The 12,629-nt window shown below is 43.9% G+C and overlaps 1 protein-coding gene and 1 pseudogene across 2 annotated transcripts in view; one reads left to right on the forward strand and one right to left on the reverse strand.

Moving 5' to 3' along the window:
• The window catches only part of LOC126523968 (protein 5NUC-like), a 648,261-nt gene that overhangs the window by 440,415 nt on the left and 195,217 nt on the right, over positions 1–12,629 (forward strand). The window lies entirely within an intron of this gene.
• Positions 12–11,811, reverse strand: LOC140218910 (uncharacterized; annotated as a pseudogene).

Below are 12,629 nucleotides of genomic sequence, written 5' to 3' on the forward strand. Positions count from 1 at the left end.
AATTACGACCATTACTCCTCGCTACCGTCTGTGGCGCGCCTGTCGCTGCCGCAGCGTGGCGCCATCCGGCCGGGGAACCCGCGACCCGCTGGCGTTAAAAAAGAGCACATTGCCTCAGAGCCAAAAATGACATTCGAGTGTATTGTGCACTGCATTAGCCTTTTTGGAAATAACAAATAAACCTTCAGCGTCCTAGAAGCTACAGTTTGAGTGACATTGTGACAAACATTAAGAAAGACTCGGAAGCAAAATTTTTTCTAACTTGTTTGGGCAGTAACGAGCCTATGTAATGCGGTCCTTTACAGAGGGTTGGGGTCCAGATACCGCATTTTCTTACGTTATGACTGGTTTCCCAGAGGATTTCCTTTTGTTCTCGCAACGGTGCCGGGATGTCCTCGTCTACTTGCCCGAATAGCTCTGGCTTTTGGCTCAAAGTCACTTGAAGGTCACCAACAATGGGAGCTAAGAGCATTTCATGCTTAATAACTATACCTATAAATAATTTATGATAATATGAGAATGACTATACACAGTCCGGCAGATGGGCGAGTGAGAGTAAAATTGAGCCTTGCCATAGAATGAAATGTTACTTCATTGTCATTAGGCAATGAGGCGTCAGATTAGTTATGCCATACCTGGGTGCATACTTGCAGGAGACTAACGTACACCGCGACCAATTGGACCACCGCAGTAATAATAGAAGAGCGACCATCTTGCTATACGTGGAGGACAATTAGGGTCTGTAATTTCTTGTGCAAAAAAAGGCAACCTTTGCGGCATCCATCTTGTTCACCTAAACTTGCGCCAAGCGACCCGTTCCTCCTTCCCGATGTGAAGACACCACTTTGTGGTCACCAATTTGACAACGGAGAGGATGTCATTTGCCGAATGGAGCAGTGGTTTTCGAGTAAAGCGCGGGACTTGTACAAGGAGGGCTTAAAACAGGGGAAGAAACGCTGGCAAAAATGTTTGACTTTGCAAGGAGACTACGTGGAGAAGAACTAACCTTGATGACTGCAAGTGACTATTGTCTGTTTTTTTTATTTCAATTAAAGCTTTTGGATACCCCATCATATGTCACCGTAATATAGAAGTTACTGACGGTTGGTGATTACGTAAGTCCTAAATTCATTCCAGGCTAAGCTTGTTTTCTGGGATGGTTAGAGGAGTCGCTTGTGATAGTTGTTATGAAAACTTTTTCTCAACCATAAAAAAAGAAGCATTCAGCGGTGGTTTAGCGGTAACCGTGAGCAAAACGCGTTAGCATTACGTCGAACTTTATTTAGGTCCCTGGTTGATAATTTAAACCTTCTTAACCACAATGAAAATGTCGTTTACAACTCACACGACGTATGTCCCGCCTCTTCGAGAAACGAAGTGCACCTGACAGTGATCCGGGGAAGACATCCGTCAGTGGTTCTGTCTGTTTTTAAAGTTCTCATCGATATACCTGCGTAATTAGATTGCGTGCGCGACAAGAATGGTGGCATGCACTCTGGCGCCAGCGACTGAGTGCATATACACATATACACTCTTCTAAGCGTTTCCCCTAGCACCTCTCTGCCTTTACCACGGCACCTAGTTCCTATCTTCACACAGATGCGTTTTTTTCCACTTTGACACTCTTAATAGGAGCATTAACGCTTAATATTATTACGCGAACGAAGGATTAAGAGATACTATTTACAAAGGATAACTGCAGTGCTGGACAGTGCAGCCGACAGCTCGAGAGCCAGAGAGCGTTCGTCGTCTTTTTCGGGGCGCCCGCGTCAATCGCCCACAAGAAACACGCAATATGCATGTATCATTATCCCCGGTGGCAGAAGCACCGTCCCGGGGCGTCTAAATACCGGTCATAACAGGCGAGTAATATGGTTTGAGGCGTGCGACATGCACAACACCAGTGGAATTCGGGGCAGATCAGGCACTGGTACTGACTGGGGCGATTTTGCACGTAACTGGAGTCACGGTACGCAGCACTCGACATGGGCCTGTGTACCAAGACAGGAGTTCTTATGACAGGCCAACGTGACGAGTCGGGCACCACAGGAGTACCAGATATCCATGCGAAAAGTGGACGGCTCTGTGTGAGCGGTCGTAGAAACGCTGCTGCTTCTCTTGGGAGGTCAGGAGGTGAGCGCGGGCAATTTCGTGTGCTTGGACTGCCACGGTGATGGCGTCAAGTGCATACTCGCTGGTCTCTGCTGTGGCGGATGGAAGGGATGCGCCCAGTGGCAATGTGGGTTCTCGGCCGAACAACAGAAAGAACGGAGAATAACCAGCAGTGTCCTGACGCGAAGAATTATATGCAACAGTGACATAGGGTAGGGCAAGGTTCCAATGTGTATGGTAGGCTGAGACGTGCATTCCAAGCATGTCTCTTAGGGTGCGATTCAGACACTCCGTGAGATCATTAGTCTGTGGATGGCAAGACGTAGTCAGCTTGTGCTTGGTTGAGCAGGACTGCAGGATGTCGGCGATGACTTTAAAAGGAAATGTCCGACCACGGTCTGTGAGTAGTTGGAGTGGAGCACCATGCGGCAGAACCACGTCGCGTAAAAGAAAATCGGCGACACCTGTGACGCAGCTTGTTTGAAGCGCTCTGGTGATGGCGTAGCGCGTGGCGTAATCTGTCGCCACAGTGGCCCACTTGTTGCCAGACGTAGACAGCGGGAAAGGGCCAAGTAAGACCCAGATAACGCGAAGGAATGGCTCCGAAGGAATGTCGAGTGGTTGAAGGCACCCGGCAGGGAGCGTCGATGGTTTCTTTCGGGGCTGGTATTTCTCACACGCCGCAACGTATTTCCGCAGGGAGCGGGCAAGGCCTGGCCAAACGAAGCTTCGGCAAATCCGGTCGTAGGTGCGGAAGACGCCAAGTTGACCAGCAGTAGCTGACCGGAGGTGCTTAATAATGATGAGGAGCAGGGCAGGACCGTCGGCTCGGACATTGTGAGACCATCCCGGAGAACAAACAGATGAAGGGAGGAATCAGAAGGAGAAGATTCCAAGCCATCAACGATGGCGCGCAAGGTGGCATCAGGTCGTTGCTCATCGGCAGCTTATAGCAGCTGAGAAACGGAGAAAACGCCAGCATCGGCATCGGGGTCAGGGTCCGCGGATGGTTCGTCCACTGAATAGCGTGATAAACAGTCTGTGTCTTGATGTAATCGGCCCGACTGGTGCACTACTGCATAGGAATATTCTTACAGCCGCAGAGCCCAGCAACCAAGCCGGCCGGTAGGATCTTTGAATGAGGAAAGCCAGCAGAGCGTGATGTGGTCCGTGATTACCGAGAAGTGCGTGCCATACAAGTACAGGCGGAATTTGGAAACCGCCCAGACGAGAGCCAGGCATTCACGATCTGTAATCGAATGATTGCGCTCCGCTGCTGTGAAGAGGCGGCTAGCGTAGGCGATAACACGATCTTGACCCTGTTGGCGCTGGGCTAAGGCGGCACCGATACCGTGACCACTGGCATCGGTACGCACCTCTGTAGAAGACGGGTCAAGGAAGGCCAGCATAGGTGGCATGGTGAAAATGTTGGTGAGGTGGGCAAACGTGGCAGTTTGAGCGGGGCCCCGTGTAAATGGTACGTTCTTCTTCAGAAGATCACTAAGTGGTCGGGCAATCGCTGCGAAGTCTTTAACGAAGCCATGATGGAGTGTATAAGCGCGATCGAACGAGGACGTAGAAAGAAACAGATACACAGAGACCGCGCCAACGAAATAGCCCGCCAACTTGTTTTAACCAAGTTTAACGAAGCGTCGGAAGTAGGAGCAGAGTTCTAAAAAACACAAAACTTCAGACGTCTTTGACAGACTGAGGTAGAGGAAGAGACGTGACAGCACGAATTTTCTCCGGGTCTGGTTGAATACCAGAAGCGTCGATGAGGTGGCCCAGTATTGTAACCTGCTGACGACTGAAGTGACACTTCGATGAATTTGGTTGGAGCCCAGCCTCGCGGAAGACTTGAAGAACAGCTGATAAGCGCTCAAGGCGTGCCTCAAATGTAGGCGAAATTGCCTAAACGGTCGTCTAGGTAGCAGAAGCGTGTTGACCATTTGAACCCTTGAAGCAAAGAGTCCATCATACGTTCGAACGTTGCTGGGACGTTGCATAGACCGAATGGCATACCGTTGAATTGATATAGACCATCAGAGGTGACGAACGCGGTCTTCTCTTGGTCCTTTTCATCCACAGAAATTTGCTAATAACCAGACCGAAGGCCTATTGATGAAAAGTAGTTGGCACCGTGGATACGATCGAGGGCGTCGTCAATGCGAGGCAAGAGGTAGATGTCTTTCTTGGTAATTAATCATCAATCAAGTTTATTTTCATTCTGTCGAAAATACAGAAAGGACTGTGAAAAATAGCTGTTTGTCAGAATAGCTTGACTAGGTCACAGCCCCATAGAAACATTTCGGAGCGGTAACAGCACTACCGTACAATAAATCAAAAATTGGAACTTAACAGACAGCATAGTACTATAGGGCACACACTAAGGTATGGAAATGTGAAATTAATACAGAAAAGTTAAAGCAGTTTTTCCAATCGTCATAAAATAAATACCAACAGTTTCTTTAAAAAAATGAATATGTAAAATGCTATCAAATTGCAAATATCTAGATTAAATACACTGAAAATACAGGGAAAGAAACAGTGCACAAATCAACTTGTTATAAACAGTTATATACAACCAGATGAAACAATTCGATACGATTATGGATTCCATAAATGAAGCAAGGTTTGTAATAAAAACCAGTGTTAAGTAGTTGAAATCTCAGAGCTATACATCACTGTATATAACTTGCGCATATCCTGATAGGAACATTTAAACAAGTAAAAATTGTTCAGGTCATAGTGATTCAGAAGGGAGAGAAGAGTGTAAGACAAGTGCTCTTTTCTGGAGTTTAATCGTACTGTCTCTACTTCCCAATTTTCTTCATGACGCGTGGTATAATTGCATTGCCTAATTCTTAAATTGTCCAAAACACGCAAAATTGGTATGTTCTTACGAGTTTCTAATTTGAATTTCCTGCTTAACGTATAATTGTATGTCTGGCGTAGTTTAAATATTCCTGAACTGCAGAATAAAACATTAGTAGATGCCGTAGAATGCGCATTGAAAATATGCTTAATAGATTTTTTCTGAACCAAGTATATTTGATTAAGATTAGTGACCGTCATTGTGCCCCGTACTAGTTGGCAATACCTTAAACAAGTGCTAAAGAGCGAGTGATAGAGCAGAAGCTTGATTCCTTTTGGAAGTAAGTATCGGAGCCGACCAGTTACACCTGTCACCTGAGCTAATTTTTGCAGGACATGTCTTACGTATTAATCCCAGCTCATATTCGCGGAAAAAAATATGCCCGGACATTTAAAATGGTCAACTCTTCTAATAGTGTGAGTACTCAGTACTATGTCTCCCTGGTGGAATAATTTTACGTTTTTATTTATTTACAGAGTACCTACATCGCCATAAAGGCATTATGTAGGGGGGAACAAAATATAACCAGTAATATAGAAAAGCTTTTGGACAGATATACTCACAAACAGAAGCACTGCAATAGCTTTTAGAAAAAGGCATACAACTAATGTGAAACAAACAGGTTTCAAGATATATAACACATACATTTCTTCGACAAGAGCGCCGTCACAGCGTAGAATAGAATAGTTCGTTATTTGACACATTTACTATATCATTTGATAAACTGTTCCATTGTATAATTGATTTGGGGAAAAAAGCGCAGTACAAAGTGTTTGTTCTGCAGTTATAGGCTGAGATCTTTTTGTTGTTATCACAGCGATTCGATATGTTATCTGGTTCCAGGAGATAGTTATAGCGATTAATACCTGTCTGTGTGTTATATATTCGGTGCAATAGTTTGAGCCTTAACTTCTGCCTACGCATATGTAGTAGATCCCATCCTAAAGTGGTCTTCATTTCGGGAACGCTAAAGTACGGGTGGTAATTATTGCAAACAAAGCTTACTGTTTCGTTGTGTAGTTTTTCCAGTCTATCAATGAGGTAATCTTGATAGGGATCCCATATTACACAAGCATAATCAAGTATTGTTCTGACATGTAAGAAGTATTAAGTTTCTTTAACTTCGCGTGTTGCCTGTTTAAAATTTCTTCGAATAAAATGTAACATCCTACTAGCTTTTGCTATGACAGTGTCAATCTGTTTATACCAAGTGAGTGATTCGGTAAAATAGACTCCTAAATACTTGTATTCCGACTGTATGTCGATAAGCGCGCCATTGATGTTATATCGGTGCTGAAATTTTGATAATTTTCGGCGCTACTGCAATTTTTTACATTTAAATTCATGTTCCATTTTTTACACCATATCGCTACCTTGTCTAAATCTGTTTGCAATGTATCTATGTCATCTTCAGTGGTAATTTCTCTGTAAATCACACAGTCATCAGTAAATAGTTTTATGGGTGATGTAATTAGTTCGACTATGTCATTTATGTAGGTTAAAAAATAACAAGGGGCCCAGTACGCTTCCCTGAGGAACGCCCAAAGAAACAGTTATTGGTGAAGATGCGGCGTTGTTGAGGACGACAGACTGGGTTCTTCCGTTTAGGTAGTTTCCTATCCAATTTTGAACGTTTTTGTTTATATTTAATGCAGCAAGCTTTACATCTAAGAGCTTATGGGACACAATACCGAAAGCTTTTTGAAAATAAATAAAAACCACGTCTACCTGACTATTGCTATCAATGGCTTTAGATAAGAAGTGCTTGAATTCTATAAGTTGTGTGTTGCAGGAATAACCTTTTCGGAACCGTGCTGGGAAGGTGTAACGAAAGCGTTTGAGTCAAGGAATCCAGATATGTTACTATACAAATCTGTTAGAACATTTTGCAACATATCGACGTTAGTGAAATCGGCCTATAGCTTTCTCTGAGTTTTCTATCGCCCGATTTAAAAACTGGTGTCACGCTTGCCATTTTCCAATCTTGGGGAATGAGGCCTGTTTCGAAGGAGAGCTTATAAATGATCGTTAACTACCGAGCAATGATGCTATGACACTCTTTAAGGACCACTGGGGATATTGCATCAGGTCGAATTGCTTTCGTGTCATCTGAATGCTGTAACAAAGAATCGACGCCACTGACACCAAATTCAATGTCTGGCATCACATCTTCCTGATTGGCGTTATTTAAAAGAGAAGTCTCCCCAGCAGATAGTAGCGAAAACACAGATTGGAAGTACTGGTTGAAGCATTCCGTCCTCTGATAGTCTGCTGACGTCATGGTTTTGCCGTCAATAGTTAAAGCTAGTATTGATATGTCTTCTTTTCTATATTGTTTTACACATTTCCAAAAAGATTTTGGGTTTTCTCTCAAGTCCTTGTTTTATTTAATAAAGAAGGTATCTTTGGCAGATTTAATTGTTACCCGCCGTGTTTTCTCAGCAGCTATGGTGTTGGGCCGCTGAGCACGAGGTCGCGGGATCGAATCCCGGCCACGGCGGCCGCATTTCGAAGGGGGCGAAATGCGAAAACACCTATGTGCTTAGATTTACGTGCACGTTAAAGAACCCCAGGTGGTCGAAATTTCCGGAGTCCTCCAATACGGCGTGCCTCATAATCAGAAAGTGGTTTTGGCACGTAAAACCCCATAATTTTTTTAGATTTATTTGTTCCTTTTAATAGATTATGTATCTCTTGCAAGCGTTTCTGATTTGCCAGACTAGTGTCGGCAGAAAACTTTTATACGTTCGTCTTGCTTTCCTTACCCGCCGTGGTTTCTCAGTGGCTATGGTGTTGGGCTGCTCAGCACGAGGTCGCGGGATCGAATCCCGGCCACGGCGGCCACATTTCGATGGGGGCGAAATGCGAAAACACCCATGTCCTTATATTTAGGTGCACGTTAAAGAACCCCAGGTGGTCAAAATTTCCGGAGTCCTCCACTGCGGCGTGCCTCATAATCAGAGAGTGGTTTTGGCACGTAAAACCCCATAATTAAATTAAAATTAAATTGCTATCCTTATAAGTTTACGTTAAACCAAGGTTTTTGTTTTTTTCGTTGCCGCAGGTACCTGCATGGAACATGAATTTCGACTAGTTTAAGTATTTTGTCCCGAAATGCTGACCACAAATTTAGCGCGCAGGGCGCGTTTGACAGATACTGGAAAGTAGGAAAGAAATTTTCAAGTTCGGTCCTGACAGCAGCATAGTCTCCTCTGTCGTAACTGTACACTTTTCTTTGCGGAATTTGCGTCATCAGTACTCGCTGTATGTTAAGTTCTATGACAACTGCCCTGTGGTCACTAATACCTGGGCAAACAGTAACTTTTGATATTATGTTCGGCTCATTGCAAAGCACTAAGTGTAAAATTGCATTTTCTCGCGTAGGTTCGAGTACGTACTGCTGCAATCCATTTAATCGGAGCAGTTCTTCGCAGTCTGTGTAAATACGGGACCTATTACCAGCCGCACATCCAGCATTCCAGTTGAAGTCTGGCAAATTGAAATACCCCCTAGAAATACGCTCTTAGGCCCAAGAGATAGCATCTCAGACAGCAATACGAATGAGTCGCTGCTGCCGGGTGGGCGGTAGAATGTCCCGTACACTACATTGTTTCCGTTAGGTCATTTCACAAGGCACCAGACAGACTCAGAATTGTTTTCAAATAAAATTTGTGTACTTCACAATGCATTTGATATCAAAACGAATACTCCCCCGCCATGTCTATGCCTATCTTTCCCATAGACAGTAAAACCAGTCGGAAAGATTTCTACATTAGATATAGTCTTGTCTAACCATGATTCGGTGCTCATCACGATCTCAGATTTAACAGTGGCTACTAAAGACATGAAGTTATCGACTTTGTTCTGTATGCTGCGACAATTTACAAGCTGGATAGAGAGCCGTTCATGCTGCGATCAACGTGCTGGGTTATCTTTCAGAGGAACGGAATTCGGGATGCGCCATTTGCCTCTATCTAGTCGCGCCTGAAGTGGAACTGGCATCCGCATATCGCTATCCCAGACAAACGTTTGCCCATTGATGATCAATTTATCATAACTCAAGCGAACACGATTTTATTTGTTTTCTCTTTTTTCTTTCGCATAATTCCAAAGCTGACGTCTGTCTTCTTGTACGGCTCGGCTGAAATCTTCAGAGATGCTGTACGAAGTGCCTTTTAGTCTGCAAGCGTTTTTAAAGACGCTTCCACTCGCCTTCCAACTTGAAAAGCATGCTATTATGGGCCGGTTTTCGCCTTCTCTGAAAACGCCTACGCGATGACCGTTAAACCGAAATATCATAAAGTTCCATCACATCTTTGCATATTCCACTAATCAGTTTTTCAGACACCTCCCACGTCTCGTTATGCTCCCTGTCAGGCAACACCGAAAAAGACCAAATTCTGTCTACGGCTTCGATTTTCCAAGTCGTCCAGTTTAGCCATAAATTTATCTTCCATTTTTTCCACCCGAGCAATACGACTTTCTGCATTGTTTGTCTCCTCTATTAAGCCCGTAATTTTGGATTCTACTTCACATTGTCTTGTAATTTCCGTTAACTTCGCAAGCACAGTTTCCTGGCCTGTTTTCAATTCTAAGAGAGTCCTTTCAATGTTTGTCATTTGGTCACATTCCACTTCATTCATGGGCCCTGGATTTATTTCTACATCTCCCGATAGGAGCAGTGAGATTTGGGAAAGCGACAGACAGCCGTCGTAGGGAGAGAATAGCATAGCATCAACAAAACACAGGCTGGCATGTTCAAGGCATTCAATCATTTGTCGCTTGCTAATGGGGCACGACACTCTTAAAAGCATAACATTGCTAGAGCGGTAACACTTAGTTCCATTTAGGTGACTGACCTGGTACGTGAAGGAAGCGTGATTTTGTGCCGTAAAGAGGGCCGTGCACAAGTCACTGTAGGCTTGGCTGGTCCTTTATATGGCCAGCGCGCAGCGGAACCGGAAAGGTCGCCCGATGCGCAGATTCCATTTTGGTGCGTCGGAGATCGTACACGATTTCCTGCAAATAATCTTGCGGACCGTGTAAGACACGAGCAGATGATTGCAGATCAGTTGCAGCAGCCTCTGGCCAAGGTTTGATGTAGCCATGTTCCACCACCCAGTCGACGTTCGCCTCGACAGCGAAGAATCCGAGCAGCACCTGGTACATGAAGCGTGAGTTTGTGCCGAAAAGAGCGTCGTGCCCCCATCGGAATACAACAGATTTTGTTTTATTTTCGTTAATACGCATAGCATTTGCTCCTGACCATCTCTCTAGCGTTTTCATTGTGTGATTACAAGTTCTTATAAGCTCGTGAATATCACACCCTGTAAATGTATGCTGGTATCATCAGCATGTATTATGTATTTGGCCTCGCAATTAATATTTACAATGTCATTAAAATAGAGTCCTAGAATACTAGTAAAATAGTGGGCCTAGAATACTGCCCTATGGCACTCCACGCAGCAAAGGTTTCATTCCGGAAATAGAGTCGCTTAACTGAACGGCCTACTGTCTGTTTGATAAATAAGAGTCAATAAGCGTTATGGCTTGTCCACGAATACCATAGCAATGCAATTTCTTTAACAATATTTTATAGTTTACTAAATCAAAGGCCATGCGGTTTAGATATCGATGATCTACGCAGAAACGCCATGTGCCATCTTTCTTTTTAATAAGCACCACGGGCGACGCCCAAGGGCTCGACGAAGGTTCAACAATGGCTTTGGCAAGCATCTTGTTCAATTTTACTTCACTTCACTTTCACTTTATTACCTTAAAGGCCCCCGGGGTTGGGGGTGTTACATAAGGGGTGGGTTACATGTATAAATCATATAATAAACAAACAAAACACGTATTGAACATAAATTATTCGCTGTTAAATACATTAGCTACACAATTCAGAAATTTAGATGTACAGGTGATTGCGGCGATGTCGTGTGGAAGGCCGTTCCAGTCCGGGGCTGAGCTCCGAAAGAATGAAGATGCGAATGTAGCAGTGCGCGTACGAGGCCGTGCAACTTAAAGGGGTTGACCAATGCGGGGGAAATACGTGCCGGCGGATTTATGTAGGGCGGATGACGAAGTGGGCTGTAATAAAGTTTATGAAACAAGCACATACTAGTAATTCGACACCTACAAGCTAGAGATGTTAAACCTGCCTCTGCTTTTAATGATGATATACTAACATTATATGAACAGCACGAACATAGGAATCTTGTGACTCGACTTTGTACTGATTCTAGGGAAATTGTTCGATAATTTTGGTTAGGGCTCCAATAGCCGAGGCGTATTCTAATTTAGGACGGACAAGTGATTTGTAGGCAAGTAATTTTAGGTTTGTGGGGCATGTCGTACATGACGTTTTAAGAATCCATGGGTTCTGGTAGCGGATGATATGATTTTTGTGACATGTGCGTTTTAGGTTAGATCATTGGATAATGTTACGCCAAGGTATTTATAAGTGTGAGGTAATTCTACTGTGATGTGCGAGATATTGTATAAGAAGAGGAGAGGATTACGTTTACGGTTAAAAGACACGAGTTCACACTTATTGGGGTTTAGTTCCATGAGCCATTGGTTACACCAGTCCTGTACGCTGTTTAAGTCATTCTGGAGGGCTAGCTGATCAGAGGTGTTATTGATTGTGCGATAGATGACGCAGTCGTCGGCAAAAATACGGATGTTGCAAGAGACATGCGTTGGTAGGTCATTAATGTATATTAAAAATAAAAATAATAGCGGGCCAAGGACTGATCCTTGCAGGACACCTGATGTTACGGGAAGAGGACGAGGACTAGAGGCTTGATTATTAACGTAAACATACTGGGTGCGGTTAGCAAGGAATTACTTATCCACTGTAAAATGTTAGGATGAAGGTTTAACCATGAAAGCTTTAGTAGCAAGCGTTTGTGGGGTACTTTGTCAAAAGCTTTCGCGAAGCCCAGGAATATTGCATTAGTTTGAAGGTTACAGTCAAGGTTCATATGCAAGTCATGGATGAAAATAGCCAATTGTGTATCACAGGATAGGTTTTTACGGAAGCCATGTTGAGCAGGATGAAAAAAATTAATAGAGTCAAGAAAGTTCATTATGTGTGAATAAATGACATGTTCCATGATTTTGCACGGCACACTTGTGAAAGAGATGGGGCGGTAGTTAAGTGGTGATTCTTTGTTACCTGATTTGAAGACCGGAATAACCTCCCCCACCTTCCAATCGCTGGGAATGCTACCTGTGAAAAGTGATTGTGCAAAAAGTTTTGATAGATACGGTGCGGAAGCATGGCCAGTATTTTTGAGGAACTTGGGGGTGATTTCATCAGCACCCGCTGAAGATGACATCTTGATATTTTCTAAATACATATAATGCCGTGCGCAGAAAACATGATTGAAGGCATAGGCAAACTTAGGTTAGTAGTTGCGGTAGAAAGTGGCATATCAGTTTCGTGTGTGAAGACGGATGAGAAAGCGGTGTTAAAAATATTTGCACAGTCAATGTCACTGGTCATCTCGCCAAGTGGGTTAGCTAGTGTGGTGATCGGAGCCTGTTGAGGATTTAGTACTTTCCAGAACTTCCTCGGGTTATTTGTTAGGATCTTGGGGAGGTCAGTTTGGAAAAAATCGCGTTTGGCATTACGGAT

The sequence above is a fragment of the Dermacentor andersoni genome, chromosome 6, assembly GCF_023375885.2.
Source record: "Dermacentor andersoni chromosome 6, qqDerAnde1_hic_scaffold, whole genome shotgun sequence".
Lineage (NCBI taxonomy): Eukaryota > Metazoa > Arthropoda > Arachnida > Ixodida > Ixodidae > Dermacentor > Dermacentor andersoni.